Raw genomic sequence first — 17526 nt, 5'->3', positions numbered from 1 at the left:
AAAATGTAATAGAAAAGAATGTTATGGCTGCATAAAATTACCTACAGCACCTGGCATGCCCAGGTAGTCTCCCATCCAAGTACTAACCAGGCCCAACACTGCATAGCTTCCAAGATCAGATGAGATTGGGCATGTCCAGTGTGGTTTGGCTGTAGGTGCCCAAAACCATTAACTTTAGACCTCTATTACTTCTTAACTCAAGTAAATTCATTGATAAGTTGAAAAAATTAAATGCAAAATGTAATAGAAAAGAATGTTATGGCAGTATAAAATTACCTACAGCACCTGGTATTCCCAGGTGGTCTCCCATCCAAGTGCTAACCAGGCCCAACACTGCATAGCTTCCAAGATCAAACAAGATTGGGCATGTCCAGTGTGGTTTGGCTGTAGGTGCTCAAAAACATTAACTTTAGACCTCTTTTACTTCTTAACTCAAGTAAATTCAAAGATAAGTTGAAAAAAGAAATGTAAAATGTAATAGAAAAGAATGTTTTGCCAGTAGAAAATTACCTACAGCTCCTGGTATTCCCAGTTGGTCTCCCATCCAAGTACAAACCAGGCCCAACACTGCATAGCTTCCAAGATCAGACAAGATTGGGCATGTCCAGTGTGGTTTGGCTGTAGGTGCTCAAAAACATTAACTTTAGACCTCTATTACTTCTTAACTCAAGTAAATTCATTGATAAGTTGAAAAAATTAAATGTAAAATGTAATAGAAAAGAATGTTATGGCAGTATAAAATTACCTACAGCACCTGGTATTCCCAGGTGGTCTCCCATCCAAGTACTAACCAGGCCCAACACTGCATAGCTTCCAAGATCAGACGAGATTGGGCATGTCCAGTGTGGTTTGGCTGTAGATGCCCAAAACCATTAAATTTAGACCTCTATTACTTCTTAACTCAAGTAAATTCATTGATAAGTTGAAAAAATTAAATGTAAAATGTAATAGAAAAGAATGTTATGGCAGTATAAAATTACCTACAGCACCTGGTATTCCCAGGTGGTCTCCCATCCAAGTACTAACCAGGCCCAACACTGCATAGCTTCCAAGATCAAACAAGATTGGGCATGTCCAGTGTGGTTTGGTTGTAGGTGCTCAAAAACATTAACTATAGACCTCTTTTACTTCTTAACTCAAATAAATTCATTGATAAGTTGAAAAAATTAAATGTAAAATGTAATAGAAAAGAATGCTATGCATCTATAAAATTACCTACAGCACCTGGTATTCCCAGGTGGTCTCCCATCCAAGTACTAACCAGGCCCAACACTGCATAGTTTCCAAGATCAGATGAGATTGGGCAAGTCCAGCGTGGTTTGGCTGTAGGTGCTCAAAAACATTAACTTTAGACCTCTTTTACTTCTTAACTCAAGTAAATTCATTGATAAGTTGAAAAAATTAAATGTAAAATGTAATAGAAAAGAATGTTTTGGCTGTCTAAAATTACCTACAGCACCTGGTATTCCCAGGTGGTTTCCCATCCAAGTACAAACCAGGCCCAACACTGCATAGTTTGCAAGATCAGACGAGATTGGGCATGTCCAGTGTGGTTTGGCTGTAGGTGCTCAAAAGCATTAAATTTAGACCTCTATTACTTCTTAACTCAAGTAAATTCATTGATAAGTTGAAAAAATTAAATGTAAAATGTATTAGAAAAGAATGTTATGGCAGTATAAAATTACCTACAGCACCTGATATTCCCAGGTGGTCTCCCATCCAAGTACTAACCAGGCCCAACACTGCATAGCTTCCAAGATCAGATGAGATTGGGCATGTCCTCTGTGGTTTGACTATAGGTGCTCAAAAACATTAACTTTAGACCTCTGTTACTTCTTAACTCAAGTAAATTCATTGATAAGTTGAAAAAATTAAAAGTAAAATGTAATAGAAAAGAATGTTATGGCTGCATAAAATGACCTACAGCACCTGGCATGCCCAGGTAGTTTCCCATCCAAGTACTAACCAGGCCCAACACTGCATAGCTTCCAAGATCAGACGAGATCGGGCATGTCCAGTGTGGTTTGGCTGTAGGTGCTCAAAAACATTAACTTTAGACCTCTTTTACTTCTTAACTCAAGTAAATTCAATGATTAGTTGAAAAATGAAATGTAAAATGTAATAGAAAAGAATGTTATGGCAGTATAAAATTACCTACAGCTCCTCGTATTCCCAGGTGGTCTCCCATCCAAGTACTAACCAGGCCCAACACTGCATAGCTTCCAAGATCAGATGAGATTGGGCTTGTCCAGTGTGGTTTTGCTGTAGGTGCCCAAAACCATTAACTTTAGACCTCTATTACTTCTTAACTCAAGTAAATTCATTGATAAGTTGAAAAAATAAATGTAAAATGTAATAGAAAAGAATGTTATGGCAGTATAAAATTACCTACAACACCTGGTATTCCCAGGTGGTCTCCCATCCAAGTACTAACCAGGCCCAACACTGCATAGCTTCCAAGATCAAACAAGATTGGGCATGTCCAGAGTGGTTTGGCTGTAGGTGCTCAAAAACATTAACTTTAGACCTCTTTTACTTCTTAACTCAAGTAAATTCAAAGATAAGTTGAAAAAAGAAATGTAAAATGTAATAGAAAAGAATGTTTTGCCAGTATAAAATTACCTACAGCTCCTGGTATTCCCAGGTGGTCTCCCATCCAAGTACTAACCAGGCCCAACACTGCATAGCTTCCAAGATCAGACAAGATTGGGCATGTCCAGTGAGGTTTGGCTGTAGGTGCTCAAAAACAATAACTTTAGACCTCTTTTACTTCTTAACTCAAGTAAATTCAATGATAAGTTGAAAAATGAAATGTAAAATGTAATAGAAAAGAATGTTTTGCCAGTATAAAATTACCTACAGCTCCTGGTATTCCCAGGTGGTCTCCCATCCAAGTACTAACCAGGCCCAACACTGCATAGCTTCCAAGATCAGATGAGATTGGGCATGTCCAGTGTGGTTTGGCTGTAGGTGCCCAAAACCATTAACTTTAGACCTCTATTACTTCTTAACTCAAGTAAATTCATTGATAAGTTGAAAAAATTAAATGTAAAATGTAATAGAAAAGAATGTTATGGCAGTATAAAATTACCTACAGCACCTGGTATTCCCAGGTGGTCTCCCATCCAAGTACTAACCAGGCCCAACACTGCATAGCTTCCAAGATCAGACAAGATTGGGCATGTCCAGTGTGGTTTGGCTGTAGGTGCTCAAAAACATTAACTTTAGACCTCTTTTACTTCTTAACTCAAGTAAATTCAATGATAAGTTGAAAAAATTAAATGTAAAATGTAATAGAAAAGAATGTTTTGGCTGTATAAAATTTGCTACAGCAACTGGTATTCCCAGGTGGTCTCCCATCCATGTACAAACCAGGCCCAACACAGCAAGGCTTACAAGATCAGACGAGATTGGGCATGTCCAGTGTGGTTTGGCTGTAGGTGCTCAAAATCATTAAATTTAGACCTCTATTACTTCTTAACTCAAGTAAATTCATTGATAAGTTGAAAAAATTAAATGTAATATGTAATAGAAAAGAATGTTATGGCAGTATAAAATTACCTACAGCACCTGGTATTCCCAGGTGGTCTCCCATCCAAGTACTAACCAGGCCCAACACTGCATAGCTTCCAAGATCAGATGAGATTGGGCATGTCCAGTGTGTTTTGGCTGTAGATGCCCAAAACCATTAAATTTAGACCTCTATTACTTCTTAACTCAAGTAAATTCATTGATAAGTTGAAAAAATTAAATGTAAAATGTAATAGAAAAGAATGTTATGGCAGTATAAAATTACCTACAGCACCTGGTATTCCCAGGTGGTCTCCCATCCAAGTACTAACCAGGCCCAACACTGCATAGCTTCCAAGATCAAACAAGATTGGGTATGTCCAGTGTGGTTTGGTTGTAGGTGCTCAAAAACATTAACTATAGACCTCTTTTACTTCTTAACTCAAATAAATTCATTGATAAGTTGAAAAAATTAAATGTAAAATGTAATAGAAAAGAATGCTATGCATCTATAAAATTACCTACAGCACCTGGTATTCCCAGGTGGTCTCCCATACAAGTACTAACCAGGCCCAACACTGCATAGTTTCCAAGATCAGATGAGATTGGGCAAGTCCAGCGTGGTTTGGCTGTTGGTGCTCAAAAACATTAACTTTAGACCTCTTTTACTTCTTAACTCAAGTAAATTCATTGATAAGTTGAAAAAATTAAATGTAAAATGTAATAGAAAAGAATGTTTTGGCTGTCTAAAATTACCTACAGCACCTGGTATTCCAAGGTGGTTTCCCATCCAAGTACAAACCAGGCCCAACACTGCATAGTTTGCAAGATCAGACGAGATTGGGCATGTCCAGTGTGGTTTGGCTGTAGGTGCTCAAAAGCATTAAATTTAGACCTCTATTACTTCTTAACTCAAGTAAATTCATTGATAAGTTGAAAAAATTAAATGTAAAATGTAATAGAAAAGAATGTTATGGCAGTATAAAATTACCTACAGCACCTGATATTCCCAGGTGGTCTCCCATCCAAGTACTAACCAGGCCCAACACTGCATAGCTTCCAAGATCAGATGAGATTGGGCATGTCCTCTGTGGTTTGACTATAGGTGCTCAAAAACATTAACTTTAGACCTCTGTTACTTCTTAACTCAAGTAAATTCATTGATAAGTTGAAAAAATTAAAAGTAAAATTTAATAGAAAAGAATGTTATGGCTGCATAAAATTACCTACAGCACCTGGCATGCCCAGGTAGTTTCCCATCCAAGTACTAACCAGGCCCAACACTGCATAGCTTCCAAGATCAGACGAGATCGGGCATGTCCAGTGTGGTTTGGCTGTAGGTGCTCAAAAACATTAACTTTAGACCTCTTTTACTTCTTAACTCAAGTAAATTCAATGATTAGTTGAAAAATTAAATGTAAAATGTAATAGAAAAGAATGTTATGGCAGTATAATATTACCTACAGCTCCTCGTATTCCCAGGTGGTCTCCCATCCAAGTACTAACCAGGCCCAACACTGCATAGCTTCCAAGACCAGATGAGATTGGGCTTGTCCAGTGTGGTTTTGCTGTAGGTGCCCAAAACCATTAACTTTAGACCTCTATTACTTCTTAACTCAAGTAAATTCATTGATAAGTTGAAAAAATAAATGTAAAATGTAATAGAAAAGAATGTTATGGCAGTATAAAATTACCTACAGCACCTGGTATTCCCAGGTGGTCTCCCATCCAAGTACTAACCAAGCCCAACACTGCATAGCTTCCAAGATCAAACAAGATTGGGCATGTCCAGTGTGGTTTGGCTCTAGGTGCTCAAAAACATTAACTTTAGACCTCTTTTACTTCTTAACTCAAGTAAATTCAAAGATAAGTAGAAAAAAGAAATGTAAAATGTAATAGAAAAGAATGTTTTGCCAGTATAAAATTACCTACAGCTCCTGGTATTCCCAGGTGGTCTCCCATCCAAGTATTAACCAGGTCCAACACTGCATAGCTTCCAAGATCAGACAAGATTGGGCATGTCCAGTGAGGTTTGGCTGTAGGTGCTCAAAAACAATAACTTTAGACCTCTTTTACTTCTTAACTCAAGTAAATTCAATGATAAGTTGAAAAATGAAATGTAAAATGTAATAGAAAAGAATGTTTTGCCAGTATAAAATTACCTACAGCTCCTGGTATTCCCAGGTGGTCTCCCATCCAGGTACTAACCAGACCCAACACTGCATAGCTTCCAAGATCAGATGAGATTGGGCATGTCCAGTGTGGTTTGGCTGTAGGTGCCCAAATCCATTAACTTTAGACCTCTATTACTTCTTAACTCAAGTAAATTCATTGATAAGTTGAAAAAATTAAATGTAAAATGTAATAGAAAAGAATGTTATGGCAGTATAAAATTACCTACTGCACCTGGTATTCCCAGGTGGTCTCCCATCCAAGTACTAACCAGGCCCAACACTGCATAGCTTCCAAGATCAGACAAGATTGGGCATGTCCAGTGTGGTTTGGCTGTAGGTGCTCAAAAACATTAACTTTAGACCTCTTTTACTTCTTAACTCAAGTAAATTCAATGATAAGTTGAAAAAATTAAATGTAAAATGTAATAGAAAAGAATGTTTTGGCTGTATAAAATTTGCTACAGCAACTGGTATTCCCAGGTGGTCTCCCATCCAAGTACAAACCAGGCCCAACACAACAAGGCTTACAAGATCAGACGAGATTGGGCATGTCCAGTGTGGTTTGGCTGTAGGTGCTCAAAATCATTAAATTTACACCTCTATTACTTCTTAACTCAAGTAAATTCATTGATAAGTTGAAAAAATTAAATGTAAAATGTAATAGAAAAGAATGTTATGGCAGTATAAAATTACCTACAGCACCTGGTATTCCCAGGGGGTCTCCCATCCAAGTACTAACCAGGCCCAACACTGCATAGCTTCCAAGATCAGACGAGATTGGGCATGTCCAGTGTGGTTTGACTGTAGGTGCTCAAAAACATTAACTTTAGACCTCTTTTACTTCTTAACTCAAGTAAATTCATTGATAAGTTGAAAAAATGTAATAGAAAAGAATGTTATGGCTATATAAAAATACATACAGCACCTGGTAATCCCAGGTGGTCTTCAGTCCAAGTACTAACCAGGCCCAACACTGCATAGCTTCCAAGATAAGATGAGATTGGGTATGTCCAGTGTGTTTTGGCTGTAGGCGCTCAAAAACATTAACTTTAGACCTCTTTTACTTCTTAACTCAAATAAATTCATTGATAAGTTGAAAAAATTAAATGTAAAATGTAATAGAAAAGAATGTTATGGCTCTATAAAATTACCTTCAGCACCTGGTATTCCCAGGTGGTCTCCCATCCAAGTACTAACCAGGCCCAACACTGCATAGCTTCCAAGATCAGACAAGATTGGGCATGTCCAGTGTGGTTTGGCTGTAGGTGTTCAAATACATTAACTTTAGACCTCTTTTACTTCTTAACGCAAGTAAATTCATTGATAAGTTGAAAAAATAAAATGTAAAATGTAATAGAAAAGAATGTTATGGCAGTATAAAATTACCTACAGCACCTGGTATTCCCAGGTGGTCTCCCATCCAAGTACTAACCAGGCCCAACACTGTTTAGCTTCCAAGTTCAGATGAGATTGGGCATGTCCAATGTGGTTTGGCTGTAGGTGCTCAAAAACATTAACTTTAGACCTCTTTTACTTCAAAACCCAAGTAAATTCAATGATTATTTGAAAAATGAAATGTAAAATGTAATAGAAAAGAATGTTATGGCAGTATAAAGATATCTACAGCTCCTGGTATTCCCAGGTGGTCTCCCATCCAAGTACTAACCAGGCCCAACACTGCATAGTTTCCAAGATCAGATGAGATTGGGCAAGTCCAGCGTGGTTTGGCTGTAGGTGCTCAAAAACATTAACTTTAGACCTCTGTTACTTCTTAACTCAAGTAAATTCATTGATAAGTTGAAAAAATTAAATGTAAAATGTAATAGAAAAGAATGCTTTGGCTGTCTAAAATTACCTTCAGCACCTGGTATTCCCAGGTGGTTTCCCATCCAAGTACAAACCAGACCCAACACAGCATATTTTGCACGATCAGACGAGATTGGGCATGTCCAGTGTGGTTTGGCTGTAGGTGCTCAAAAGCATTAAATTTAGACCTCTATTACTTCTTAATTCAAGTAAATTCATTGATAAGTTGAAAAAATTAAATGTAAAATGTAATAGAAAAGAATGTTATGGCAGTATAAAATTACCTACAGCACCTGGTATTCCCAGGTGGTCTCCCATCCAAGTACTAACCAGGCCCAACACTGCATAGCTTCCAAGATCAGATGAGATTGGGCATGTCCTCTGTGGTTTGACTGTAGGTGCTCAAAAACATTAACTTTAGACCTCTTTTACTTCTTAACTCAAGTAAATTCATTAATAAGTTGAAAAAATTAAAAGTAAAATGTAATAGAAAAGAATGTTATGGCTGCATAAAATTACCTACAGCACCTGGCATGCCCAGGTAGTCTCCCATCCAAGTACTAACCAGGCCCAACACTGCATAGATTCCAAGATCAAACAAGATTGGGCATGTCCAGTGTGGTTTGGCTGTAGGTGCTCAAATACATTAACTTTAGACCTCTTTTACTTCTTAACTCAAGTAAATTCAAAGATAAGTTGAAAGAAGAAATGTAAAATGTAATAGAAAAGAATGTTTTGCCAGTATAAAATTACCTACAGCTCCTGGTATTCCCAGGTGGTCTCCCATCCAAATACTAACCAGGCCCAACACTGCATAGCTTCCAAGATCAGACAAGATTGGGCATGTCCAGTGTGGTTTGGCTGTACATGCTCAAAAACGTTAACTTTAGACCTCTTTTACTTCTTAACTCAAGTAAATTCAATGAGAAGTTGAAAAATGAAATGTAAAATGTAATAGAAAAGAATGTTTTGCCAGTATAAAATTACCTACAGCTCCTGGTATTCCCAGGTGGTCTCCCATCCAAGTACTAACCAGGCCCAACACTGCATAGCTTCCAAGATCAGATGAGATTGGGCATGTCCAGTGTGGTTTGGCTGTAGGTGCCCAAAACCATTAACTTTAGACCTCTATTACTTCTTAACTCAAGTAAATTCATTGATAAGTTGAAAAAATTAAATGTAAAATGTAATAGAAAAGAATGTTATGGCAGTATAAAATTACCTACAGCACCTGGTATTCCCAGGTGGTCTCCCATCCAAGTACTAACCATGCCCAACACTGCATAGCTTCCAAGATCAGATGAGATTGGGCATGTCCTCTGTGGTTTGACTGTAGGTGCTCAAAAACCTTAACTTTAGACCTCTTTTACTTCTTAACTCAAGTAAATTCATTGATAAGTTGAAAAAATTAAATGTAAAATGTAATAGAAAAGAATGTTATGGCTGCATAAAATTACCTACAGCACCTGGCATGCCCAGGTAGTCTCCCATCCAAGTACTAACCAGGCCCAACACTGCATAGTTTCCAAGATCAGATGAGATTGGGCATTTCCAGTGTGGTTTGGCTGTAGGTGCCCAAAACCATTAACTTTAGACCTCTATTACTTCTTAACTCAAGTAAATTCATTGATAAGTTGAAAAAATTAAATGTAAAATGTAATAGAAAAGAATGTTATGGCAGTATAAAATTACCTACAGCACCTGGTATTCCCAGGTGGTCTCCCATCCAAGTACTAACCAGTCCCAACACTGCATAGCTTCCAAGATCAAACAAGATTGGGCATGTCCAGTGTGGTTTGGTTGTAGGTGCTCAAAAACATTATCTTTAGACCTCTTTTACTTCTTAACTCAAGTAAATTCAATGATAAGTTGAAAAAATTAAATGTAAAATGTAATGGAAAAGAATGTTTTGGCTGTATAAAATTTGCTACAGCAACTGGTATTCCCAGGTGGTCTCCCATCCAAGTACAAACCAGGCCCAACACAACAAGGCTTACAAGATCAGACGAGATTGGGCATGTCCAGTGTGGTTTGGCTGTAGGTGCTCAAAAGCATTAAATTTAGACCTCTATTACTTCTTAACTCAAGTAAATTCATTGATAAGTTGAAAAAATTAAATGTAAAATGTAATAGAAAAGAATGATATGGCAGTATAAAATTACCTACAGCACCTGGTATTCCCAGGGGGTCACCCATCCAAGTACTAACCAGGCCCAACACTGCATAGCTTCCAAGATCAGACGAGATTGGGCATGTCCAGTGTGGTTTGACTGCAGGTGCTCAAAAACATTAACATTAGACCTCTTTTACTTCTTAACTCAAGTAAATTTATTGAAAAGTTGAAAAAATGTAATGTAAAATGTAATAGAAAAGAATGTTATGGCTATATAAAATTACCTACAGCACCTGGTATTCCCAGGTGGTCTTCCGTCCAAGTACTAACCAGGCCCAACACTGCATAGCTTCCAAGATAAGATGAGATTGGGTATGTCCAGTGTGGTTTGGCTGTAGGCGCTCAAAAACATTAACTTTAGACCTCTTTTACTTCTTAACTCAAGTAAATTCATTGATAAGTTGAAAAAATTAAAAGTAAAATGTAATAGAAAAGAATGTTATGGCTGCATAAAATTACCTACAGTACCTGGCATGCCCAGGTAGTCTCCCATCCAAGTACTAACCAGGCCCAACACTGCATAGCTTCCAAGATCAGACGAGATTGGGCATGTCCAGTTTGGTTTGGCTGTAGGTGCTCAAAAACATTAACTTTAGACCTCTTTTACTTCTTAACTCAAGTAAATTCAATGATTAGTTGAAAAATGAAATGTAAAATGTAATAGAAAAGAATGTTATGGCAGTATAAAATTTCCTCTTGCACCTGGTATTCCCAGGTGTTCTCCGATCCAAGTACTAACCAGGCCCAACACTGCATAGCTTCCAATATCAGACGAGATTGGGCATGTCCAGTGTGGTTTGGATGTAGGTGCTCAAAAACATTAACTTTAGACCTCTTTTACTTCTTAACTCAAGTAAATTCATTGATAAGTTGAAAAAATTAAATGTAAAATGTAATAGAAAATAACGTTAAGGCAGTATAAAATTACCTACAGCACCTGGGATTCCTAGGTGGTCTCCCATCCAAGTACTAACCAGGCCCACCACTGCATAGCTTCCAAGATCAGATGAGATTGGGCATGTCCAGTGTGGTTTGGCTGTAGTGGCTCAAAAACCTTAACTTTAGACCTCTTTTACTTCTTAACTCAAGTAAATTCAATGATAAGTTGAAAAATGAAATGTAAAATGTAATGGAAAAGAATGTTATGGCAGTATAAAATTATCTCTTGCACCTGGTATTCCCAGGTGTTCTCCCATCAATGTACTAACCAGGCCCAACACTGCATAGCTTCCAATATCACACGAGATTGGGCATGTCCAGTGTGGTTTGGCTGTAGGTGCTCAAAAACATTAACTTTAGACCTCTGTTACTTCTTAACTCAAGTAAATTCATTGATAAGTTGAAAAAATTAAATGTAAAATGTAATAGAAAATAATGTTATGGCAGTATAAAATTACCTACAGCTCCTGGTATTCCCAGGTGGTCTCCCATCCAAGTACTAACCAGGCCCAACACTGCATAGCTTCCAAGATCAGTTGAGATTGGGCATGTCCAGTGTGGTTTGGCTGTGGTGCTCAAAAACATTAACTTTAGACCTCTTTTACTTCTTAACTCAAATAAATTCATTGATAAGTTGAAAAAATTAAATGTAAAATGTAATAGAAAAGAATGTTTTGGCTGTATAAAATTTCCTACAGCACCTGCAATTCCCAGGTGGTCTCCCATCCAAGTACAAACCAGGCCCAACACTGCATAGCTTATAAGATCAGACGAGATTGGGCATGTCCAGTGTGGTTTGGCTGTAGGTGCTCAAAAGCATTAAATGTAGACCTCTATTACTTCTTAACTCAAGTAAATTCATTGATAAGTTGAAAAAATTAAATGTAAAATGTAATAGAAAAGAATGTTATGGCTATATAAAATTACCTACAGCACCTGGTATTCCCAGGTGGTCTCCCGTCCAAGTACTAACCAGGCCCAACACTGCATAGCTTCCAAGATCAAACGAGACTGGGCATGTCCAGTGTGGTTTGGCTGTAGGTGCTCAAAAACATTAACTTTAGACCTCTTTTACTTCTTAACTCAAGTAAATTCATTGATAAGTTGAAAAAATTAAATGTAAAATGTAATAGAAAAGAATGTTTTGGCTGTATAAAATTTCCAACAGGTACTGGTATTCCCAGGTGGTCTCCCATCCAAGTACAAACCAGGCCCAACAGAGCAAAGCTTACAAGATCAGACAAGATTGGGCATGTCCAGTGTGGTTTGGCTGTAGGTGCTCAAAAGCATTCAATTTAGACCTCTATTACTTCTTAACTCAAGTAAATTCATTGATAAGTTGAAAAAATTAAATGTAAAATGTAATAGAAAAGAATGTTATGGCAGTATAAAATTACCTACAGCACCTGGTATTCCCAGGGGGTCTCCCATCCAAGTACTAACCAGGCCCAACACTGCATAGCTTCCAAGATCAGACGAGATTGGGCATGTCCAGTGTGGTTTGACTGTAGGTGCTCAAAAACATTAACTTTAGACCTCTTTTACTTCTTAACTCAAGTAAATTCATTGATAAGTTGAAAAAATGTAATGTAAAATGTAATAGAAAAGAATGTTATGGCTATATAAAATTACCTACAGCACCTGGTATTCCCAGGTGGTCTCCTGTCCAAGTACTAACCAGGCCCAACACTGCATAGCTTCCAAGATCAGACGAGATTGGGCATGTCCAGTGTGCTTTGGCTGTAGGTGCTCAAAAGCATTTAATTTAGACCTCTATTACTTCTTAACTCAAGTAAATTCATTAATAAGTTGAAAAAATTAAAAGTAAAATGTAATATAAAAGAATGTTATGGCTGCATAAAATTACCTACAGCACCTGGTATTCCCAGGAGGTCTCCCATCCAAGTACTAACCAGGCCCAACACTGCATAGCTTCCAAGATCAAACAAGATTGGGCATGTCCAGTGTGGCTTGGCTGTAGGTGCTCAAAAACATTAACTTTAGACCTCTTTTACTTCTTAACTCAAGTAAATTCAAAGATAAGTTGAAAAAAGAAATGTAAAATGTAAGAGAAAAGAATGTTTTGCCAGTATAAAATTACCTACAGCTCCTGGTATTCCCAGGTGGTCTCCCATCCAAGTACTAACCTGGCCCAACTCTGTATAGCTTCCAAGATCAAACAAGATTGGGCATGTCCAGTGTGGTTTGGCTGTAGGTGCTCAAAAACATTAACTTTAGACCTCTTTTACTTCTTAACTCAAGTAAATTCAATGATAAGTTGAAAAATGAAATGTAAAATGTAATAGAAAAGAATGTTTTGCCAGTATAAAATTTGCTACAGCAACTGGTATTCCCAGGTGGTCTCCCATCCAAGTACAAACCAGGCCCAACACAGCAAGGCTTACAAGATCAGACGAGATTGGGCATGTCCAGTGTGGTTTGGCTGTAGGTGCTCAAAAGTATTAAATTTAGACCTCTATTACTTCTTAACTCAAGTAAATTCATTGATAAGTTGAAAAAATTAAATGTAAAATGTAATAGAAAAGAATGTTATGGCAGTATAAAATTACCTACAGCACCAGGTATTCCCAGGGGGTCTCCCATCCAAGTACTAACTAGGCCCAACACTGCATAGCTTCCAAGATCAAACGAGACTGGGCATGTCCAGTGTGGTTTGGCTGTAGGTGCTCAAAAACATTAACTTTAGACCTCTTTTACTTCTTAACTCAAGTAAATTCATTGATAAGTTGAAAAAATTAAATGTAAAATGTAATAGAAAAGAATGTTTTGGCTGTATAAAATTTCCAACAGGTACTGGTATTCCCAGGTGGTCTCCCATCCAAGTACAAACCAGGCCCAACAGAGCAAAGCTTACAAGATCAGACAAGATTGGGCATGTCCAGTGTGGTTTGGCTGTAGGTGCTCAAAAGCATTCAATTTAGACCTCTATTACTTCTTAACTCAAGTAAATTCATTGATAAGTTGAAAAAATTAAATGTAAAATGTAATAGAAAAGAATGTTATGGCAGTATAAAATTACCTACAGCACCTGGTATTCCCAGGTGGTCTCCTGTCCAAGTACTAACCAGGCCCAACACTGCATAGCTTCCAAGATCAGACGAGATTGGGCATGTCCAGTGTGCTTTGGCTGTAGGTGCTCAAAAGCATTAAATTTAGACCTCTATTACTTCTTAACTCAAGTAAACTCATTGATAAGTTGAAAAAATTAAATGTAAAATGTAATAGAAAAGAATGTTATGGCAGTATAAAATTACCTACAGCACCTGGTATTCCCAGGTGGTCTCCCATCCAAGTACTAACCAGGCCCAACACTGCATAGCTTCCAAGATCAGCTGAGATTGGGCATGTCCTCTGTGGTTTGACTGTAGGTGCTCAAAAACATTAACTTTAGACCTCTTTTACTTCTTAACTCAAGTAAATTCATTAATAAGTTGAAAAAATTAAAAGTAAAATGTAATAGAAAAGAATGTTATGGCTGCATAAAATTACCTACAGCACCTGGTATTCCCAGGAGGTCTCCCATCCAAGTACTAACCAGGCCCAACACTGCATAGCTTCCAAGATCAAACAAGATTGGGTATGTCCAGTGTGGCTTGGCTGTAGGTGCTCAAAAACATTAACTTTAGACCTCTTTTACTTCTTAACTCAAGTAAATTCAATGATTAGTTGAAAAATGAAATGTAAAATGTAATAGAAAAGAATGTTATGGCAGTATAAAATTACCTCTTGCACCTGGTATTCCCAGGTGTTCTCCCATCCAAGTACTAACCAGGCCCAACACTGCATAGCTTCCAATATCAGACGAGATTGGGCATGTCCAGTGTGGTTTGGCTGTAGGTGCTCAAAAACATTAACTTTAGACCTCTATTACTTCTTAACTCAAGTAAATTCATTGATAAGTTGAAAAAATTAAATGTAAAATGTAATAGAAAAGAATGTTTTGGCTGTATAAAATTTCCTACAGCACCTGCAATTCCCAGGTGGTCTCCCATCCAAGTACAAACCAGGCCCAACACTGCATAGCTTATAAGATCAGACGAGATAGGGCATGTCCAGTGTGGTTTGGCTGTAGGTGCTCAAAAGCATTAAATTTAGACCTCTATTACTTCTTAACTCAAGTAAATTCATTGATAAGTTGAAAAAATGAAATGTAAAATTTAATAGAAAAGAATGTTTTGGCAGTATAAAATTACCTACAGCTCCTGGTATTCCCAGGTTTTCTCCCATCCAAGTACTAACCAGGCCCAACACTGCATAGCTTCCAAGATCAGACGAGATTGGGCATGTCCAGTGTGGTTTGGCTGTAGGTGCCCAAAACCATTAACTTTAGACCTCTATTACTTCTTAACTCAAGTGAATTCATTGATAAGTTGAAAAAATTAAATGTAAAATGTAATAGAAAAGAATGTTATGGCAGTATAAAATTACCTACAGCACCTGGTATTCCCAGGTGGTCTCCCATCCAAGTACTAACCAGGCCCAACACTGCTTAGCTTCCAAAATCAAACAAGATTGGACATGTCCAGTGTGGTTTGGCAGTAGGTGCTCAAAAACATTAACTTTAGACCTCTTTTACTTCTTAACTCAAGTAAATTCATTGATAAGTTGAAAAAATTAAATGTAAAATGTAATAGAAAAGAATGTTTTGGCTGTATAAAATTTCCTACAGCAACTGGTATTCCCAGGTGGTCTCCCATCCAAGTACAAACCAGGCCCAACACAGCAAGGCTTACAAGATCAGACGAGATTGGGCATGTCCAGTGTGGTTTGGCTGTAGGTGCTCAAAAGCATTAAATTTAGACCTCTATTACTTCTTAACTCAAGTAAATTCATTGATAAGTTGAAAAAATTAAATGTAAAATGTAATAGAAAAGAATGTTATGGCAGTATAAAATTACCTACAGCACCTGGTATTCCCAGGGGGTCTCCCATCCAAGTACTAACTAGGCCCAACACTGCATAGTTTCCAAGATCAGACGAGATTGGGCATGTCCAGTGTGGTTTGACTGTAGGTGCTCAAAAACATTAACTTCAGACCTCTTTTACTTCTTAACTCAAGTAAATTCATTGATAAGTTGAAAAAATTTAATGTAAAATGTAATAGAAAAGAATGTTATGGCTATATAAAATTACCTACAGCACCTGGTATTCCCAGGTGGTCTTCCGTCCAAGTACTAACCAGGCCCAACACTGCATAGCTTCCAAGATAAGATGAGATTGGGTATGTCCAGTGTGGTTTGGCTGTAGGTGCTCAAAAACATTAACTATAGACCTCTTTTACTTCTTAACTCAAGTAAATTCATTGATAAGTTGAAAAGATTAAAAGTAAAATGTAATAGAAAAGAATGTTATGGCTGCATAAAATTACCTACAGCACCTGGCATGCCCAGGTAGTCTCCCATCCAAGTACTAACCAGGCCCAACACTGCATAGCTTCCAAGATCAGATGAGATTGGGCATGTCCAGTGTGGTTTGGCTGTAGGTGCTCAAAAACATTAACTTTAGACCTCTTTTACTTCTTAACTCAAGTAAATTCAATGATTAGTTGAAAAATGAAATGTAAAATGTAATAGAAAAGAATGTTATGGCAGTATAAAATTACCTCTTGCACCTGGTATTCCCAGGTGTTCTCCCATCCAAGTACTAACCAGGCCCAACACTGCATAGCTTCCAATATCAGATGAGATTGGGCATGTCCAGTGTGGTTTGGCTGTAGGTGCTCAAAAACATTAACTTTAGACCTCTATTACTTCTTAACTCAAGTAAATTCATTGATAAGTTGAAAAAATTAAATGTAAAATGTAATAGAAAATAATGTTATGGCAGTATAAAATTACCTACAGCTCCTGGTATTCCCAGGTGGTCTCCCATCCAAGTACTAACCAGGCCCAACACTGCATAGCTTCCAAGATCAGATGAGATTGGGCATGTCCAGTGTGGTTTGGCTGTAGGTGCTCAAAAACATTAACTTTAGACCTCTTTTACTTCTTAACTCAAGTAAATTCATTGATAAGTTGAAAAAATTAAATGTAAAATGTAATAGAAAAGAATGTTTTGGCTGTATAAAATTTCCTACAGCACCTGCAATTCCCAGGTGGTCTCCCATCCAAGTACAAACCAGGCCCAACACTGCATAGCTTATAAGATCAGACGAGATAGGGCATGTCCAGTGTGGTTTGGCTGTAGGTGCTCAAAAGCATTAAATTTAGACCTCTATTACTTCTTAACTCAAGTAAATTCATTGATAAGTTGAAAAAATGAAATGTAAAATTTAATAGAAAAGAATGTTTTGGCAGTATAAAATTACCTACAGCTCCTGGTATTCCCAGGTTTTCTCCCATCCAAGTACTTACCAGGCCCAACACTGCATAGCTTCCAAGATCAGACGAGATTGGGCATGTCCAGTGTGGTTTGGCTGTAGGTGCCCAAAACCATTAACTTTAGACCTCTATTACTTCTTAACTCAAGTGAATTCATTGATAAGTTGAAAAAATTAAATGTAAAATGTAATAGAAAAGAATGTTATGGCAGTATAAAATTACCTACAGCACCTGGTATTCCCAGGTGGTCTCCCATCCAAGTACTAACCAGGCCCAACACTGCTTAGCTTCCAAAATCAAACAAGATTGGACATGTCCAGTGTGGTTTGGCAGTAGGTGCTCAAAAACATTAACTTTAGACCTCTTTTACTTCTTAACTCAAGTAAATTCATTGATAAGTTGAAAAAATTAAATGTAAAATGTAATAGAAAAGAATGTTTTGGCTGTATAAAATTTCCTACAGCAACTGGTATTCCCAGGTGGTCTCCCATCCAAGTACAAACCAGGCCCAACACAGCAAGGCTTACAAGATCAGACGAGATTGGGCATGTCCAGTGTGGTTTGGCTGTAGGTGCTCAAAAGC

The 17526-nt window shown here is 37.5% G+C and overlaps 8 non-coding genes and 56 pseudogenes across 8 annotated transcripts; all 64 read right to left on the bottom strand.

Moving 5' to 3' along the window:
* Positions 1-38: 38 nt before the first annotated feature.
* Positions 39-157, bottom strand: LOC148494214 (5S ribosomal RNA; annotated as a pseudogene).
* Positions 158-273: 116 nt separating this feature from the next.
* Positions 274-392, bottom strand: LOC148494213 (5S ribosomal RNA; annotated as a pseudogene).
* A 115-nt stretch (positions 393-507) lies between these two features.
* Positions 508-626, bottom strand: LOC148494212 (5S ribosomal RNA; annotated as a pseudogene).
* A 116-nt stretch (positions 627-742) lies between these two features.
* On the bottom strand, positions 743-861 carry LOC148494211 (5S ribosomal RNA). Its single transcript, XR_015871131.1, has one exon. It is a non-coding gene; the product is annotated as a 5S ribosomal RNA (ribosomal RNA).
* Positions 862-977: 116 nt separating this feature from the next.
* Positions 978-1096, bottom strand: LOC148494210 (5S ribosomal RNA; annotated as a pseudogene).
* Positions 1097-1212: 116 nt separating this feature from the next.
* On the bottom strand, positions 1213-1331 carry LOC148494209 (5S ribosomal RNA). Its single transcript, XR_015871175.1, has one exon. It is a non-coding gene; the product is annotated as a 5S ribosomal RNA (ribosomal RNA).
* A 116-nt stretch (positions 1332-1447) lies between these two features.
* Positions 1448-1566, bottom strand: LOC148494208 (5S ribosomal RNA; annotated as a pseudogene).
* Positions 1567-1682: 116 nt separating this feature from the next.
* Positions 1683-1801, bottom strand: LOC148494207 (5S ribosomal RNA; annotated as a pseudogene).
* A 116-nt stretch (positions 1802-1917) lies between these two features.
* LOC148494206 (5S ribosomal RNA) lies at positions 1918-2036 on the bottom strand (annotated as a pseudogene).
* A 115-nt stretch (positions 2037-2151) lies between these two features.
* On the bottom strand, positions 2152-2270 carry LOC148494205 (5S ribosomal RNA; annotated as a pseudogene).
* A 115-nt stretch (positions 2271-2385) lies between these two features.
* Positions 2386-2504, bottom strand: LOC148494204 (5S ribosomal RNA; annotated as a pseudogene).
* Positions 2505-2619: 115 nt separating this feature from the next.
* On the bottom strand, positions 2620-2738 carry LOC148494203 (5S ribosomal RNA; annotated as a pseudogene).
* A 115-nt stretch (positions 2739-2853) lies between these two features.
* Positions 2854-2972, bottom strand: LOC148494202 (5S ribosomal RNA). Its single transcript, XR_015871243.1, has one exon. It is a non-coding gene; the product is annotated as a 5S ribosomal RNA (ribosomal RNA).
* Positions 2973-3088: 116 nt separating this feature from the next.
* Positions 3089-3207, bottom strand: LOC148494201 (5S ribosomal RNA; annotated as a pseudogene).
* A 351-nt stretch (positions 3208-3558) lies between these two features.
* On the bottom strand, positions 3559-3677 carry LOC148494200 (5S ribosomal RNA; annotated as a pseudogene).
* Positions 3678-3793: 116 nt separating this feature from the next.
* Positions 3794-3912, bottom strand: LOC148494199 (5S ribosomal RNA; annotated as a pseudogene).
* A 116-nt stretch (positions 3913-4028) lies between these two features.
* LOC148494198 (5S ribosomal RNA) lies at positions 4029-4147 on the bottom strand (annotated as a pseudogene).
* A 116-nt stretch (positions 4148-4263) lies between these two features.
* On the bottom strand, positions 4264-4382 carry LOC148494197 (5S ribosomal RNA; annotated as a pseudogene).
* Positions 4383-4498: 116 nt separating this feature from the next.
* Positions 4499-4617, bottom strand: LOC148494196 (5S ribosomal RNA; annotated as a pseudogene).
* A 116-nt stretch (positions 4618-4733) lies between these two features.
* LOC148494195 (5S ribosomal RNA) lies at positions 4734-4852 on the bottom strand (annotated as a pseudogene).
* A 115-nt stretch (positions 4853-4967) lies between these two features.
* Positions 4968-5086, bottom strand: LOC148494194 (5S ribosomal RNA; annotated as a pseudogene).
* Positions 5087-5201: 115 nt separating this feature from the next.
* Positions 5202-5320, bottom strand: LOC148494193 (5S ribosomal RNA; annotated as a pseudogene).
* A 115-nt stretch (positions 5321-5435) lies between these two features.
* On the bottom strand, positions 5436-5554 carry LOC148494192 (5S ribosomal RNA; annotated as a pseudogene).
* A 115-nt stretch (positions 5555-5669) lies between these two features.
* On the bottom strand, positions 5670-5788 carry LOC148494191 (5S ribosomal RNA; annotated as a pseudogene).
* Positions 5789-5904: 116 nt separating this feature from the next.
* Positions 5905-6023, bottom strand: LOC148494190 (5S ribosomal RNA; annotated as a pseudogene).
* A 351-nt stretch (positions 6024-6374) lies between these two features.
* On the bottom strand, positions 6375-6493 carry LOC148494189 (5S ribosomal RNA). The gene has a single exon (XR_015871149.1). It is a non-coding gene; the product is annotated as a 5S ribosomal RNA (ribosomal RNA).
* A 339-nt stretch (positions 6494-6832) lies between these two features.
* Positions 6833-6951, bottom strand: LOC148494188 (5S ribosomal RNA; annotated as a pseudogene).
* Positions 6952-7067: 116 nt separating this feature from the next.
* On the bottom strand, positions 7068-7186 carry LOC148494187 (5S ribosomal RNA). Its single transcript, XR_015871147.1, has one exon. It is a non-coding gene; the product is annotated as a 5S ribosomal RNA (ribosomal RNA).
* Positions 7187-7301: 115 nt separating this feature from the next.
* On the bottom strand, positions 7302-7420 carry LOC148494186 (5S ribosomal RNA; annotated as a pseudogene).
* Positions 7421-7536: 116 nt separating this feature from the next.
* Positions 7537-7655, bottom strand: LOC148494185 (5S ribosomal RNA; annotated as a pseudogene).
* Positions 7656-7771: 116 nt separating this feature from the next.
* LOC148494184 (5S ribosomal RNA) lies at positions 7772-7890 on the bottom strand (annotated as a pseudogene).
* Positions 7891-8006: 116 nt separating this feature from the next.
* On the bottom strand, positions 8007-8125 carry LOC148494183 (5S ribosomal RNA; annotated as a pseudogene).
* Positions 8126-8240: 115 nt separating this feature from the next.
* Positions 8241-8359, bottom strand: LOC148494182 (5S ribosomal RNA; annotated as a pseudogene).
* A 115-nt stretch (positions 8360-8474) lies between these two features.
* Positions 8475-8593, bottom strand: LOC148494181 (5S ribosomal RNA). The gene has a single exon (XR_015871242.1). It is a non-coding gene; the product is annotated as a 5S ribosomal RNA (ribosomal RNA).
* A 116-nt stretch (positions 8594-8709) lies between these two features.
* On the bottom strand, positions 8710-8828 carry LOC148494180 (5S ribosomal RNA; annotated as a pseudogene).
* A 116-nt stretch (positions 8829-8944) lies between these two features.
* LOC148494179 (5S ribosomal RNA) lies at positions 8945-9063 on the bottom strand (annotated as a pseudogene).
* A 116-nt stretch (positions 9064-9179) lies between these two features.
* LOC148494178 (5S ribosomal RNA) lies at positions 9180-9298 on the bottom strand (annotated as a pseudogene).
* Positions 9299-9649: 351 nt separating this feature from the next.
* On the bottom strand, positions 9650-9768 carry LOC148494177 (5S ribosomal RNA; annotated as a pseudogene).
* Positions 9769-9884: 116 nt separating this feature from the next.
* Positions 9885-10003, bottom strand: LOC148494176 (5S ribosomal RNA; annotated as a pseudogene).
* Positions 10004-10119: 116 nt separating this feature from the next.
* On the bottom strand, positions 10120-10238 carry LOC148494175 (5S ribosomal RNA; annotated as a pseudogene).
* Positions 10239-10588: 350 nt separating this feature from the next.
* LOC148494174 (5S ribosomal RNA) lies at positions 10589-10707 on the bottom strand (annotated as a pseudogene).
* Positions 10708-11057: 350 nt separating this feature from the next.
* On the bottom strand, positions 11058-11175 carry LOC148494173 (5S ribosomal RNA; annotated as a pseudogene).
* A 116-nt stretch (positions 11176-11291) lies between these two features.
* LOC148494172 (5S ribosomal RNA) lies at positions 11292-11410 on the bottom strand (annotated as a pseudogene).
* Positions 11411-11526: 116 nt separating this feature from the next.
* On the bottom strand, positions 11527-11645 carry LOC148494171 (5S ribosomal RNA; annotated as a pseudogene).
* Positions 11646-11996: 351 nt separating this feature from the next.
* LOC148494170 (5S ribosomal RNA) lies at positions 11997-12115 on the bottom strand. The gene has a single exon (XR_015871148.1). It is a non-coding gene; the product is annotated as a 5S ribosomal RNA (ribosomal RNA).
* Positions 12116-12231: 116 nt separating this feature from the next.
* LOC148494169 (5S ribosomal RNA) lies at positions 12232-12350 on the bottom strand (annotated as a pseudogene).
* Positions 12351-12466: 116 nt separating this feature from the next.
* Positions 12467-12585, bottom strand: LOC148494168 (5S ribosomal RNA; annotated as a pseudogene).
* Positions 12586-12700: 115 nt separating this feature from the next.
* Positions 12701-12819, bottom strand: LOC148494167 (5S ribosomal RNA; annotated as a pseudogene).
* A 350-nt stretch (positions 12820-13169) lies between these two features.
* On the bottom strand, positions 13170-13288 carry LOC148494166 (5S ribosomal RNA; annotated as a pseudogene).
* Positions 13289-13639: 351 nt separating this feature from the next.
* Positions 13640-13758, bottom strand: LOC148494165 (5S ribosomal RNA; annotated as a pseudogene).
* A 116-nt stretch (positions 13759-13874) lies between these two features.
* Positions 13875-13993, bottom strand: LOC148494164 (5S ribosomal RNA; annotated as a pseudogene).
* A 116-nt stretch (positions 13994-14109) lies between these two features.
* Positions 14110-14228, bottom strand: LOC148494163 (5S ribosomal RNA; annotated as a pseudogene).
* Positions 14229-14343: 115 nt separating this feature from the next.
* On the bottom strand, positions 14344-14462 carry LOC148494162 (5S ribosomal RNA; annotated as a pseudogene).
* A 116-nt stretch (positions 14463-14578) lies between these two features.
* On the bottom strand, positions 14579-14697 carry LOC148494161 (5S ribosomal RNA; annotated as a pseudogene).
* A 116-nt stretch (positions 14698-14813) lies between these two features.
* LOC148494160 (5S ribosomal RNA) lies at positions 14814-14932 on the bottom strand (annotated as a pseudogene).
* Positions 14933-15048: 116 nt separating this feature from the next.
* Positions 15049-15167, bottom strand: LOC148494159 (5S ribosomal RNA; annotated as a pseudogene).
* A 351-nt stretch (positions 15168-15518) lies between these two features.
* LOC148494158 (5S ribosomal RNA) lies at positions 15519-15637 on the bottom strand (annotated as a pseudogene).
* A 116-nt stretch (positions 15638-15753) lies between these two features.
* On the bottom strand, positions 15754-15872 carry LOC148494157 (5S ribosomal RNA; annotated as a pseudogene).
* A 116-nt stretch (positions 15873-15988) lies between these two features.
* LOC148494156 (5S ribosomal RNA) lies at positions 15989-16107 on the bottom strand (annotated as a pseudogene).
* A 115-nt stretch (positions 16108-16222) lies between these two features.
* Positions 16223-16341, bottom strand: LOC148494155 (5S ribosomal RNA; annotated as a pseudogene).
* A 116-nt stretch (positions 16342-16457) lies between these two features.
* LOC148494154 (5S ribosomal RNA) lies at positions 16458-16576 on the bottom strand. Its single transcript, XR_015871241.1, has one exon. It is a non-coding gene; the product is annotated as a 5S ribosomal RNA (ribosomal RNA).
* A 116-nt stretch (positions 16577-16692) lies between these two features.
* Positions 16693-16811, bottom strand: LOC148494153 (5S ribosomal RNA; annotated as a pseudogene).
* A 116-nt stretch (positions 16812-16927) lies between these two features.
* Positions 16928-17046, bottom strand: LOC148494152 (5S ribosomal RNA; annotated as a pseudogene).
* Positions 17047-17162: 116 nt separating this feature from the next.
* On the bottom strand, positions 17163-17281 carry LOC148494151 (5S ribosomal RNA; annotated as a pseudogene).
* Positions 17282-17526: the final 245 nt, after the last annotated feature.

Source organism: Taudactylus pleione, unplaced genomic scaffold (genome assembly GCF_031769625.1).
Source record: "Taudactylus pleione unplaced genomic scaffold, aTauple2 ptg000550l, whole genome shotgun sequence".
Lineage (NCBI taxonomy): Eukaryota > Metazoa > Chordata > Amphibia > Anura > Myobatrachidae > Taudactylus > Taudactylus pleione.
This window is presented reverse-complemented; position numbering and strand designations above follow the sequence as displayed.